Source organism: Giraffa tippelskirchi, chromosome 9, assembly GCF_054371585.1.
Source record: "Giraffa tippelskirchi isolate mGirTip1 chromosome 9, T2T-mGirTip1v1.2.pri, whole genome shotgun sequence".
Taxonomy (NCBI): domain Eukaryota; kingdom Metazoa; phylum Chordata; class Mammalia; order Artiodactyla; family Giraffidae; genus Giraffa; species Giraffa tippelskirchi.
The window spans coordinates 132,462,118-132,476,790 of NC_137283.1; the positions used below are offsets into that span (position 1 = coordinate 132,462,118).

The 14,673-nt window shown below is 40.3% G+C and overlaps 1 protein-coding gene across 19 annotated transcripts in view; it reads right to left on the reverse strand.

The window, feature by feature from the left end:
* The window catches only part of ARHGAP18 (Rho GTPase activating protein 18), a 204,371-nt gene that overhangs the window by 86,163 nt on the left and 103,535 nt on the right, over nt 1-14,673 (reverse strand). The window lies entirely within an intron of this gene.

Here is a 14,673-nt window from a genome sequence, read left to right on the forward strand (position 1 = left end):
TCTCCATCAGTAAATAGTGGAATTACTTTGATCATGTCACCTATTCTCAATGGATCACAGTCATTTCCTCATTCGTAAAACAGGGAAGTTGGCTAGCTACTTAAGATTTTTTTGCTAACTAAAAAAACCTGTGCGCCGTCTCTTTCCTCAATCACGTACAAATACAGGAATCTTCCCAGATTAGCAAAGGTCTTTAGCAAAGGGGGGATTTTAGGAGTCACATAGACTAGAATTTATATGTGGTTCCATCAATTTCCATGAGATTTTAGGCCAGTTACATAAAACCCTGAGAGCCTCAGTGTGAGCACTTACTATGTACTTACACTCTCAAGCACCTTCTAAATTCTGAAGATCCATGAGTGAGCAAAACAAAGACCCTGTTCTCATGAAGCCTACATTCTAATGGTGAGGAAAGAGAAAACAAAAATTTGTATAATCTGTCAGGTGATAAGAAGGGCTATGAAAATAAACTAAGTGGGTTAGGAGGATGAGGGAAGAGAGGTCAAATGATTAGAGATGGGAGGAGAAGATATGACAAGACACTTAAACAGCGACCTGAAAGAAGTCGGGGATAGGGATGCTTTAGCCATGTAGACACCTGGGTATAGGTTGCTCCAGGCAGAATACCCAAGAGTCGTAAAAATTAAAAGATGTGACAAGCAGAACTCCTGACAGAATCTTTGTGATAAGCTGCTTTCCTCCCTACCCTCTCCCTCACCATGTCCCTCCTAAAAAACTTGTGTATGGTCTTCAGGATCTCCTGTCTGCCTTGATATCAGTCCCAAATGTCTCAAAGCAAAGCAGACCAGGGGTAAGAAAAACCTTACCTCTAACCAACATTCTAACCAGTGACAACCCATATCTGTCAAATCCTATTTTGGATACTCAGGTAAGACGGGCAAACCCTTCCTCAACTGTGCTTTGAGGGAAATCTTTTCATAACCAAGTACTCCAAAATATATTGTTTTTGTTCAGTCGCTAAGTTGTGTCTGACTCATGGTGACCCCATGGACTGCAGCACACCAGGCTTCCCTGTCCTTCACTAACTCCCGAAGTTTGCTCCAACTCATGTCCATTGAGTCGGTGATGCCATCCAACCATCTGTACAGGAAGTTAATGATAATGATCTGCATTCCTCAGAGGGTGGGAGACAGAGCACAGAAGTTAAAACCACAGTCTCTGTGTAGGAAAGCCTGGATCACACTCCAGCTCTCTGCTTATTGCCCGTGTGATCTTGGTCAAGTTACTTAGCCTCTCTGAATCTCAAGTTTTTCAGCTGTATTTGGGGACCAACATCATCTCCATCCTCAGTCGTGTGAGACCCAAATGTCCATAAAACACCTGAAATTCTCTTGGCACAAAGAAAGGTGCCCGATGATATGTGTATTTCTATCAGGGCTTCCAACAGCAAATTATAAGACATCAGCTCTGACTACACAGAAGAGAATGCTATTAAACGTCACCCAGTGGGTGGCTCCCAAAGTGTCTGACACCCAAGTGTTATGCCCCCAGTCGTGCGGCAGAGTGGCCCAGCGACACTGCGCAGGAGCACACCACACAGCTCACAGCACCGAGCCCTGCAGCACTAGGCACTGCCCTACTGTTCAGTGAGAGGAGGGCTGTGTCCCCCAGCAAAGCTCAGACAGTAAAGAGTTTCCCAAACCAGACAGAAGCTCAGATGCCAGCAGCCAAAAGAGTGACAGGTGTTTTACTACAGCACCACTATTACTACAGCAGGGGTTAGGGGTGCCGAGCCTCCGACCCTCTGTGCAACAAAAGATCTGCTTCTAACTTATAGTCAGCCCTCCACATCTGTGGTTCCTCTGTATCCATGGTTCTGTTTCTTCGGATTCAACCAACTGCAGACCGGGCAGTATTTACCATTGAAAAACATGTATAAATGGGCCCAATTCAAACCCATGTTGTTCAAGGGTTGCCTGTACAAATAGCCTTTGGAGCATCTACCAGTTTGCTCGTGCTTCTTCTTCCCTCCTGGAGGCTCCCTGCCCTGGGAAACCTTCTCCCCAACTCCAAAGCCTGCTTCCTCCTTTCTCCCGCTAATTCTCTTACAAGGCACCTCATTACAAATTGATTTACACACCCTAACTATACATACTCATATACAAACAGACACAAATCCTTTGGAGCATACACAGGGTAGAGATTAAAAACAAATACATATATGGTTATAAATAACCCTGCTTGGTTCACTAATCATTTTATGTGTGTATATCTCAACCCGCAAATGAGGTTATAATTCCTTCTTGACAGGGAGCACCATCCTTTTCTCTCCTGTTAAAGCCTGTTTCCTGTTCTATGCCAATGCTTAATACCTCTTCCTTTAAAGCTGGGATGATGCATAGTTTTTATATTGGGGGTCAAATATCTAATTCATCTACAAATATTTCTTTCTTAAGAAAAACAAATACAAACTCTCATATAAAATGGGGACAGTTACCAGTGTCAACAAATTTCACAAAATATTGAAACATGTACAAATTAATTATTTTATAAAATCATTTTTACTCATTTTCAGATTAAAAAAGAAACACTATCTTCCTACTTCAAAAATTGGGGAATCCCACACTGCCCCAATTTTACAAAAAAAAAAAAAAGTAGGTTTCCCCACCCCCCACCTTTGAATAACATCCCCATCTTAAGGGCACTATTGCTCAATGTTGTCAAAAACCATGGTGACATTTTCAGAACTGTGATATCTCTTAATACTGCTCAGGGATAGACAGACTTGAACTACAACTCCTATTTGGCCCATAAGCCAAAAGTCTTAATATGTCTTTAATAAATGCTTTCTATACACAGTATGTGTAAATTTAAAATAATTATAAACCTACAATATTGAGTCAGGAATCTACCAAATCTACAGAAAAAATATATATATATATATACACACACACATATATATATATACACATATATATATCTGGAGAAGGAAATGGCAACCCACTCTGGTATTCTTGCCCAAAGAATCCCATGGACAGATGAGCCTCGTGGGCTATAGTCCATGGGGTCGAAAAGAGTCAGACATGACTGAGAGACTTATATATGGCATATAATATATATATTAGATACCTAAAGAGGAAGTTCTCCCATGAAGAGTTCTCTTCTCCCAATGAGTAATGAACTCCTTCAGGAAACATTTACTGAGATCCAAAGTGTCTATGCTACGGGCTATTATCCCCTAGTCAGAATCTGCCAAGCCAGAAGGAAATACATATGTGAAGGGCAAAGAGAAACTGACAAGAACCTTAGTGGTTCCCAGCAGGCTCCTGGCGAAGCGGGGCAGCTGATAATGCTACCTGGGCTCTCGGCCAAGAGGAGGAAGGTTAACAGGCAGTCGGAAAAGTGCATGTGTGGAAGAGCTGGAAACAAGAAGGGAGAGGAGCGTGGTGAGACAATGGAACAACAGAAAAGTCAGAGGAGGAAACATTGGAGGTATCTTTTTCATCAAGAAGGAAGGGCAGGTACATCTATCAAAAAGAAGTAAAAAACAAAATATGAGAAAAGAGGCTCAGAATAGTGCCCATCTCTCTTCTCCAATGTGCTTCAAACACACCCTGGGCATTCAAGCAAGTCTGCAACTTGCAGATACCACAGATATTTAAAGTTCCCTCGTCACTACCTTCCTTCCTTATGGAATTGTCATCATGTGACAAGCTTATTTGGTCTTGCTTCTGTTCATTTTCCCACATTCAAAGTCTTTTCCTAGAAACAGAGAGAATCATGCTTCCCAAGCCAGGACATGATGTCAAGCCCACTGTTTTCAGTGCTCATTTATTTCAGAATCACCTCTTCTGTAGAAGGTTATCACTGCAATGCAGATCATGTGTGCAGTGTAAATGTAGTGTCATCTTTAACTGTTAGTTCCCAACCATCAGTTTATCCAAATACTCACCAATAAATATGCAAAAGGCTCTGTGAATCCAGCAGGTTTCATCATCTCCAAATTCTCTGTTACATCTCTTTGTAAACCATAAAGTCAGTCAGTACCGGAGTGGCCTGGTTCATTAGGTCCCCAGGACCTTCAGTCTGCCATTCAAGACACTTGGAGCTTGGCCCCAGCTACTTTCCCCATCAGGCCTCAGGTCCATTCCCCACTTCTGTCATCAAGGACCCATCCTACACAAACAGTACTGACTTGCCAAGCCCAGCTCTACCCAGGTCCCTTTCCTGACCCAAGAACTTCTTCTGCATAGTCCTCCCCAACTTTATGCCCTCCCGACCCTCTCCAATGCCCACCAGCAAATGAGGCAATTCTTGCTTCTGATGGGATCCCTGTCCTGAGAGTCCAGAGCTTCAGGGACAAAGGAAGGCTTTGGAGTCTAAACCCTGCCACTCACTGCACATGGAGCCTTAGCCAAACCACCTAACCTCTTTCAACATCCCTTTCCATATCTGTAAAATGAAATTAACACCACCTACCTTGCAGGACTATTATGAGGACTGGAAACAACTTACAGAAAGGGCCAAATATTATTAATACATAGTAGATACTCAAGAAAGGAGGATTATGAGTCCATCAAGAGCAACAAGAACAACACTGTGAATGTCTTAAGTCCAGAGAAATAAAGTACTCACACACAGGGCTGTAGTAACAGCTGTTGGCTCCTGGAGAGCAGGGCCCAGTCCTTCCCTCTCCAGAAACTCAGTGCTCCATCCACTCATCTTTATGTTTAACGGGCATTTTATAAATAGCAACAGGGGAAAAAAAACTAAAATAATTTGCACCTAATATTAACATAACTATCTTCAGGCACTGGTTTTATAGGAGATTTGAGGCTTTTTAATGTGTGCCTTTTGATATTAACTACCTTTTCCAGAGGGAACAGATATTATAAAAGTCTTGCCAAATGTCTTCAACATCTCATCAAAATTTTAGGGTCTCAATCCCCATTATGAACCCCAAATAGAAGTTACATTAACAACTTGATTTGCACTTGGTTTAACCTCTATCTTTCAAACTTGTCTAATTTTTCTCCTGAATCAATAATCAAGTGTGGAAGTCGCTCAGTCATGTCTGACTCTTTGCGACCCCATGAACTGCAGCCTGCCAGGAATTTTCCAAGCAAGAATACTGGAGTGGGTTTCCATTCCCTTCTCCAAGGGATCTTCCCGACCCAGGGATAGAACCCAGTTCTCCTGCATTGGCAGGCAGATTCTTTACCATCTGAACCACCAGGGAAGCTCAAGCAATAATACCTCCAGTAAAGCACCATTTTCTAGACTGAAACAAAGACAGCTTTTATGACAAGTCCCCTTTGATTTAACTCCAAAATATGCCCTCAGAATTTGACTTGTGATCATAGTGAGCATTAATATTGGAGGTCAAGTTCAAACTTTTTCTGGTCTAAAAACCAACTAAACAACAGCAAAACAGGAAGTAAGCCTAAAAATGGAGAAGGAAATGGCAACCACTCCAGTATTCTTGTCTGGGAAATTCCATGGACAGAGGAGCCTGGCAGGTTACATTCCATGGGGTCTCAAACAGTCAGACATGACTTAGCAACTACACTACCACCACCACCACCACATCTAACAAATCTCATATTCTATTTTAAAAGGATGTCTTATTATTTTGACATTCACACTTTTTCATACAGCAGGTGGCTGTAATCGCTTGTTTTCATATTTTCAATATGCTTTAATATATTAGATAAGCTAACAAGTAGAAGATAGAACTGCTTTCCAATTAGAAACTCAAGAGGCAACAGTGCGCCTATTGAAATAAAAAGAAAGGTCACATATCGTGGGTCACTTCTCTCTTGTACTCTGAGAGAGGACTTCCACGCAAATGATGGATGATGGCACTGAGTCATAATTTAAAAACAAAATAAGCTTCCAGAAGAGAGGGACACATTGGTGGGTAGCTAAATCGTTTGAAAAGCCTCTTCTACCACCTACTTTCCATCAAAAAGAGGATCACCTAGATGCAGCTTCAAAAAACGGTGGTAATTCCCCCTGCCCTCCTCACAGCTGCCCTCCTCTGTGGACTGCATGGACAGTGCGCCCTCCCATCTGCCTGCATCCACACTCCCCGGCAAGGACCCGTCATGGGCCTTTCCTTCAGGGAGATTTCAGCTTCTCAGGCTTTCACAAGAAGTGGCTGATTTCCACCGATTCCCAAGCTAATGCTGTCAGTTTTTAACACTTCCCAGTACAGAAAACCTGCCTCTTCAAGTGGAGCTGTAGTATTTTAGAGATGTTAGGAGTGAAAAACCTGGGGAATCATTTAGGGAAGCAGTTCTTGACCTTAACAGACTTGCTCTTAACATAATATTTTATCATCTCCACCGTTAACTATCCTGAAGTGAAATTCTGATCATTTATCTCTACACCATTTTAAGATATATGTGTCTGCCTAAGATCTTTATCATAATATTGAGGAACAAAGGAAAATAATTTTCAAAATTATGCATTTCAATAAGCGGATTAATGCTCAGACACTATAAGACACAAGGAAGTGGTCAACTGCTTACTTCTACTTATTACTTCTAATGAGTGACTTTAAACTTGGAGAAAAACAAGATCAGAAAACATGCCTCCTAAGAAAAACAGAAAACAAGAGAACAAAGGGACAGGTGGTACATGGAAGTAAAAGCTTGAGTTAAGATAAGCAGAGATGAGACGTTTATATGACATCCTTCAGGAATGCCCACTGGGTCATTCTAAAGACATGAAGGACACCACATAATTCTTTGTTTGGCACTACTGTCCTAAAACTGCAGGGTGTCTGATACAACTGGAACGTACCTGGCAAACAATGAAAAAGCATAAAACACTCCCATGAATTTCCAAAACGCCCTCTGGAGAGCAATACTGCCCCCACTGAGAAGTACTGACACAGTTCAACTGTTCCCCTCATTCTGGCTTTGAGAACACAGAGGCCCTGAGAGGTGAAGTGATTACACTCCCAGCAGGTTCCTGACAATGACACAGCTGGTTTCAGAATGAGACTTATAATCCACACACACACATCCCATCCCTACTCCTAAATCAGATTTTTCACTCCCGCCCTCTGCAATCATCATCACCCTTAAAATTGAAACACCTGTGTCACGCTGATCCCACACCTCCTGTATTCTTTCCTAATCATGTATGCTGACTTGTTCCCGTTGCACATCAAGTCCCATTAGCATGGTCACAGTCTGAGCCTTATTAACTCACATCACACAGAAACACGCTTTGTGTTCCCCTTCTTGAACCATAACCAACATCCTGACTGTCTTTGGGACCTTCCAGTTCCCAACCAGCCCATTATATCAGTCCCTCCCTCCCCACACCTCATTCTCTCAGCATCCAGAATGCTTCCCACACTGCTCCCTTGGCACTGCCCATCATACGTCTGCTAAATCTTGGTTTATTGCTACACTGTCAGCTTTTTCCTTAATCCTTGCTGCACAGAAGTGTAGGTGTGTTAAATTTCATATCTAAGCAGACCTGTGTTATTTCATATTCATCAGCTACAATATAATTCTATTCAACGTAGTTTCTTCCAGCTACTTAAGTTCTTTCAATGGCTGTTCCAAATCTGCTGAGTCAATCCCTGATTCAATCCACATATTCTGCTTTTATAATGATTGGGCAATAAATTATGAGGATGCCCCCTTCCAGTGACATCTCTGTTCATGCTGTAGGTCCAAGCAGACTGTCCTCGTTTTGAAAAAGTAATTTTTATCCTTCCTCCAAAATCTGGCTCCTGTTAAAATCCTCAACAAAGCTTTCAAGCTCCTGGCCCATATTGATCTCTGAATTCTCAAATTATTAAACAGAAATGAAAGTAATTTTTAGATGACCTAGCCAAATCATTTTACTTTACACATGAAGGAACTGAGATTCAGAGAAGCAAAGAAATAGTCTCTGGGCATATAACTGGCTACAAACAAGGCTACAACTCAGGTCTCCCCCTTCCTGCCCTGTGAGTTAATTTGCTAATATTTACAGATGTTTCCAAAATATCAGTTAAAAAAAAAGAAAAAAAAAAAACCTCCTCTTAAAAAACACACTTTTGTATATTTGTTAGGATAATTCTACTATTCTTCATATTGTCATTCACTCAGTACGTGAAAATGGAAATGTTTTATTTGCAATGTATTTTCACACTCAATGGAAATTTAATCCAAATATTCAGTTCCTATTTTGCTTGTTCATTTCAGGTTTATTTCAGTTAATAACCATCTCCAGTTTGCTTTCTAGGCAACACAACCTTGCCAAAAATTCCTAAATGGGGCCACAAAATAATCATCTCAAATGAAGCTTTTTAACTTTTATAGCCTATTTCCGTTTCAAACCAGGTTTACTTCACAAGTGGTTTTCGTTTTTATTTTATGACTATATAAAAGGACAAAGTAAAATTACAATATTTAGTCTGAAATCATTTCCTAAACTTCTAAAGAGTGCCTTGCATGCCTCAACTACCGTTAATTAGTCAGCAATGATTCACACACTCTTTAAGCTCATGCTGTCTTCTTGCAATTTCTCAGTCCTCAATCATTTAGGTGGTGAATCCACTGTGAGGTGACTAATGTATTAAATCACTAAATTAGATTATTTCTATTCTTTTCATAAACTTATTTTTACTACCGGCTTCTTTTACATTAATCTACCATCAGTTGACTCTTTTTAATGTTATCTCTCTTTTTAATGGTATCTGAAGAGACCAAAGTCAATATCCAAAAAACCAACTCCTTTCACACCTGCAGGTACACATTACTGTACTGAATGCACTTCACCAGGCTTGAAAATCTGATGTTTCTATCCTTTGAAGAAACTCTCTCCTTTGAAGTTATTTTATGCTCTATTTTAAACACAATCAAAATGTGGAAAAGAAAAGTGGATATTCTCCCAAAGCCACTCAACTGAATGACAAAATAGGGAAAGGTTTCAAAAATACTGGCTCATATTTCATTTTCTTAATCTCTAGACCCATAGAGTAACTTACACACACACACACACAGAGCTGCCTCTTTGAGAAAACTGTTAGTCACCAATCTGTTTTTAGCTAGTTCCCCACTCTGCCTCAAGCTTTTAATCTCTCCTTCATCATTAAGAAGATATACCTTAAGTATTTTATAAACTGTCTAAAAATTTCAATTAGCTATTTTTATCTCTATGAAAATTGTTCAGTAAAATTCTCATTAATACGACCATTCAACATTGAAGGAAACAAGTGTAAGATGTTAGCTAGGCAGCTGACACACAGAAGATCTGTAACATATGTCTGTAACTTAAAAGAGAGGGGGCAGAGACTGCCTGCCTGCCTGCATAATTAACTATCTAATCTTGAAGATGGCACTTCTATCTGTGGCCTACCTTCTTCCGTGTGAATCAGGGAGTAAAGAATGCAAATACAGTATCTGTTTAAGTTTTTACTATTTATGATCCTAGGAAATTACAAAAAATATACTGACATCTTTCTATAACATGATTAAATGAAGAAAATATGCTTCTTTAAACATATGTATTTATCCTGTTTATTTAACTTAGAAGCAGAGTACCTCATGTGAAATGCTGGGCTGGATGAAGCACAAGCTGGAATCAAGATAGTCCAGAGAAATAGCAACAACCTCAGATATGCAGATGATACCACCCTAAGGGCAGAGAGTGAAGAGGAACTAAAGGGCCTCTTGATAAGGGTGAAGGAGGACAGTGAAAAAGTTGGCTTAAAACTCAACATTCAAAAACAAAGATCATGGCATCAGGTCCCATCACATCATGGCAAGTGGAGGGGAAAAAGTGGAAGCAGGGATAGATTTTATTTTCTTGTGCTCCAAAATCACTGCAGGCAGTGACTCAGCCATGGAATTAAAAGACACCTGCTCCTTGGAGGGAAGGCTATGATAAACCTAGACAGAGTATTAAAAAGCAAGGACATCACTTTGCCAACAAAGGTCTGTATAGCTAAAGCCACGGTTTTTCCTGTGGTCATGTATGGGTGTGAGAGTTGGACCATAAAGAAGGCTTAATGCCAAAGAATTGATGCTTCTGAACTGTGGTGCTTGAAAAGGCTCTTGAGAGTCCCTTGGACAGCAAGGAGATCAAACCAGTCAATCCTAAAGGAAATCAACCCTAAATATTCATTGGAAGGACTGATGCTGAAGCTGCAATACTTGACCACCTGATGCAAATAGCTGACTCACTGGAAAAGACCCTGATGCTGGGAGAGACTGAAGGAAAAAAGAGAAGAGGGCAGCAGAGGATGAGATGGTTGGATGGCATCATCAATACCATGGACAAGAATTTGAGCAAACTCTGGGAGCTAGTGAAGGACAGAGCAGCCTGGTGAGCTGCAGTCCATGGGGTTGCAAAGAGTCAGACACGACTGAGCTACTTCACTTCACTAAGAGCCAAACTATGAATTCCTTTTGTTTATAACATCAGCTCACTATCACATATTGTTTGGCCAACTGAATCTATAAATAATTTATGTTTTATTTTCATAAGGTGTTGCTTCTACTTTTCATTTTTAAAATGTTGACAAAATGCTAGTAAGAGTAAAATAGCCAAGAAAGAATAACAATCACAATGATACCAGTAGCTTGTACTCACTGAGCCATCACCATCAGTCAGGAACTCATTTAAAACACTTGTACAGGTGCTTTTGCATTTACTCCTCATTACAACTTTATCTACTGATTTGTCAGTTGAGAAACAGAGGGACAGAGTGGTTAAGTAACTTGACAAGGTTACATCATAGGTTGGAGAGCTGGATCTGGATGCCGGACAAGGCAACTTCAGCTTAATTGGGTGGTTAACGCCTTCACTTTACTGCCTCTTGATAAGAGGCTGAGTGACAAGATGAAGGTTAGTTCAGTTCAACACTAACCAGATACATTCCGCTGGAACTCACTTTCCGTATCTATTAATACTATGAGAATACTATTCATAGTATGAGATTTGGCATTCCCATATCTGGTGCTAGGGCTTCCCTTGTGGCTCGGCTGGTAAAGAATCTGCCTGCAATGCGGGAGACCTGGGTTCGATCCCTGGGTTGGGAAGATCCCCTGGAGAAGGGAACGGCTACCCACTCCAGTGGGCCTGGGGAATTCCATGGGGTCGCAAAGAGTCGGACATGACTGAGGGGCTTTCACAATCTGGTGCTATAATCTAGAAAATCCATATAAATATTTACACAGACATCTAAAAAGATTGGTATTTCTCTCTGGAGCATCTCCTACAGCATAGCCACCTGCCTTCTGCCCTACTTCTCAGAAATGAATCTATGACCAAGCAAATAGCCTTGATTCCCAGCCATAAGAGATATGAGAAGGTATTTCAGAAAGAAAAGAAACAGAGGCTTAATTGCTCTTCCCCACCCCTTGCTCCTTGGACAAGGTGTGTCATCAAATCTCCTCCCTCTGTCCCTTGTCTACCTGTGCTGCCAATCAAACAGCCCTCAATTCCAGACCAACACCCACTCCAACTTTAATCAAGAGCCACCTCATCCCACCCTACTCCACCCCACTCTGACAACTGAAGGCGCAACTGTGTCCTCTGGAAGGACTGACTAATAAGTGGCCAGGGATCATTTTAAATGCCAGCTCTTATTTCTGCAGAAAGTGCAAAGCCGATGCACTGAAAAAACCCTGTTTAGAGTCACTGGATTTGGGCTCTTGACCTAGCACATCAAGTGCTTGACTCTGATTCTTGTCTGGCTATCTTCTAGAAGAGGCCGCAGATGGGTGAGAAAAGTGGGAGAGAATGGGGAGAGCAGGTGCGGCTAAGCTTCTTCACATCTGATGCAGTTGGTCAGTGTTCCGGGTTAGAAGGGAAAATAATAAATCTATGGCAAACACCGTCAATGTCTTCTTCCAAGTGAAAGTGGTAAGGACTGCTGCTTTTGTTTTCTGACCACTCCTAAAGGTTAAATGCCCCCCAGGAGCTGCAGAGGGGGCAACAGGTCAAATACCACCACTAGCACCTTCATCACTCAGTAATCCTTTAAATACAGCTAAAGGTATTAATCACTGAATCTTCACAGCTACCTGAAACCACCACACTCCAAAACCAACCACTCACTGTCTAAGAAAGGTGTGAGTGCCATGCACATGGTTTATGAGCTTCCATGTTCTTAGCATCACTACAGTTAGAACTCAGGCTAAAAACATCCCTTTTCCATTCTTGTTCATGAAGATGGAATGAAAACATTCTACTCAGCCATATACAAATACTACACTTTGTAGAACTTCAACATTAGATTGTTGCAGTATTACTCTTGTAGCAGGCACTTAACAAAGTTCATCAGGGATTACAGGCTCTGTTCTTCCCACCACCAGCTGGATATGAGAAACCTTCAACAGCCACTAAACACCCCTCAGTGACTCTGTTCTTGGTGCCATCACCAGCTAGCTGTGGGTTTACCTCTCCTAATTTCCATCTCCTCACATTGTAAAAGAAAGAGTTCAGACCAAATGACACTTGGATTCCCTTAACCACAAAAATCTGTGATTACAAGGTGCAAGTATTATCCTTGACAGTGACCTAAGAATCAGTGATTTAATCTGAAAAAAAATGAAGAGTTGCTTATCCATTTTGCGAAAAAAAAAAAAAAAAAAGAGGAAAAAAGGATATTTGGGGAGAATAACACCACTGAATTTTTATATCGTTGAACCTAAGTAAGCAAATCACAAGGCCTGATCTAAACCTGCAAATTAACAGTGTCAGGGACCTAGCGCCAAAGGTCAATTTAAATAAAAAATTACTTTTGTTGACATATAATCTTCACAGATTTTTTTTGTTGTTCATAAAAACATACTTGCTGATGATTATGAGTAGCTAGTTTTAAGCAGCTTGAGAACTCTTACTTTCACGAAGTATGAAAACTTAGAATTCTGGCTCTGAAAGAAATAAGGCACCGCATTCAAGCCAGTTAGACTCTACCTCTCGGTTAGATTAGACTTTGGTGTGCTGTTAAACTCCTGGAGCTGTCCTAAACCTGAACGTTGATACTTGGGGAATATTCAATGGCAGACATTAAATAACACTGATTAAAATATTTCTCAGAATTTTGTTACCACTGATTCCCTTGTTCTTGCAAAAACCTAGGCTCTCAAATTTTACCACTCTTACCATCAGCCAGAATTTAAACTTTCCACACAGTACTACTACTACCATCAAAGCTATTAAGTAATCTTAATATGTGAAAGGAAAGGGGGATGCAAGACAGAATAGCTGAAATGTCAAAAATATAACTTATGCAAATAGCACAATTTCATTCTTTTTTTTACAGCTGAGTAATATTCCATTGTTTATATTGTAGAAAAAACTTTTGACACAGTTAGGCATACAATCACAATTTTTTTTAATATTCAGCAAGAAATGAACTCCTAGAATCTGCCTGCAATGCATGAGACTCAGCTTTAGTCCCTAGGTCAGGAAAATCCCCTGGAGAAAGGAATGGCAACCCACTCCAGTATTCTTGCCTAAAGAATTCCATGGACAGAGGAGACTGGTGGACTACAGTCCACGGAGTCGCAAAGAGTTGGTCACAACTGAGTGACTAACACACACACACACACCAAAAAAATCTAGAAAATGTTATTTTTCATGGTGAAATATTAAAAAGTTTTTTCTGAGAAAAAATTAAAAATTAATAAATAAGTGAAACTTATGTATTGAATGCCATCCATGTTTTCTTTACTGTGTTTGCTTCAGGCTTTCACAAAGTATAATTAAACCCACTGGTACAAAAAAAAAAAAGGTGATTATGTGCCTATAGGAGTATGAACTCACCCTGAGGGCCGCCTTCAAACTGGGGTTTTTTCCAACTGTGTCCTGCTGAAGCCCAGGGACCCAGACAGGTAAACCTCTTTGGGTTTCTGAGCAATGTGTACACAAATCACATAATGAAACTTTACTTTACATCTTTGCACATATTTGAACCTAAATGTACCATTGATTAGGAAGGTGTAGTTCTCCATTAATCTTTTTCTAAATCCAGGGTGACACATTTTTGCTCAAGCAAAGACACCGGTCAATCATATCCAACACACCTGGCCCCACCAAACACAAGAGCCACGGATTAAGTTCATGCAACCTACAAATATTTCTCAATGACCTACTCAGCCTAGCCTCTCTAGACACTGGGGATACAGTGAGCAGAACAGGCAAAAATCCCTGTCCTTGCAGAGACATTACAATCAAATAAATACATAGTTTAGAAACAAAAACAGATATAAAAGGTAGCCAGGGAAACTCTGTGAAAACCTTAATATGGATCATATACTAGACTATAATTATCTTTGGTGTGATAATAGTATATTATAGTGGTTTTCAAACTTGTCTGCATACTGGAATTGCCTGAGAACTTAAAAAAAAAAAAAAAACACTGATGCCTATGACCCATCCAGGAATTAAGATTTAATTAGTCTGGTGTATAGTCTGAGCTTTGGAATTTTAAACTTTTTTTAAATTAAAACTTTGAATCCAGACATAAGATTTATGTGTATCCATTATCCATTTTAAAACAGTCCTAAGTATTTAACTTTTTTAGTAGTAAAAGCTGAGGAAACAAAATCAATCATCTAGTTCACTTGATTATCTTAGGATGTTGTCCTGAGTATGAAATTCAACAATTTACAAGCAGGAAACTACTTTCAGATGATGGGCAATGTTTCAGAATTCACCAAGTGAATTTTTAATTTCAGCTTGATATAATTG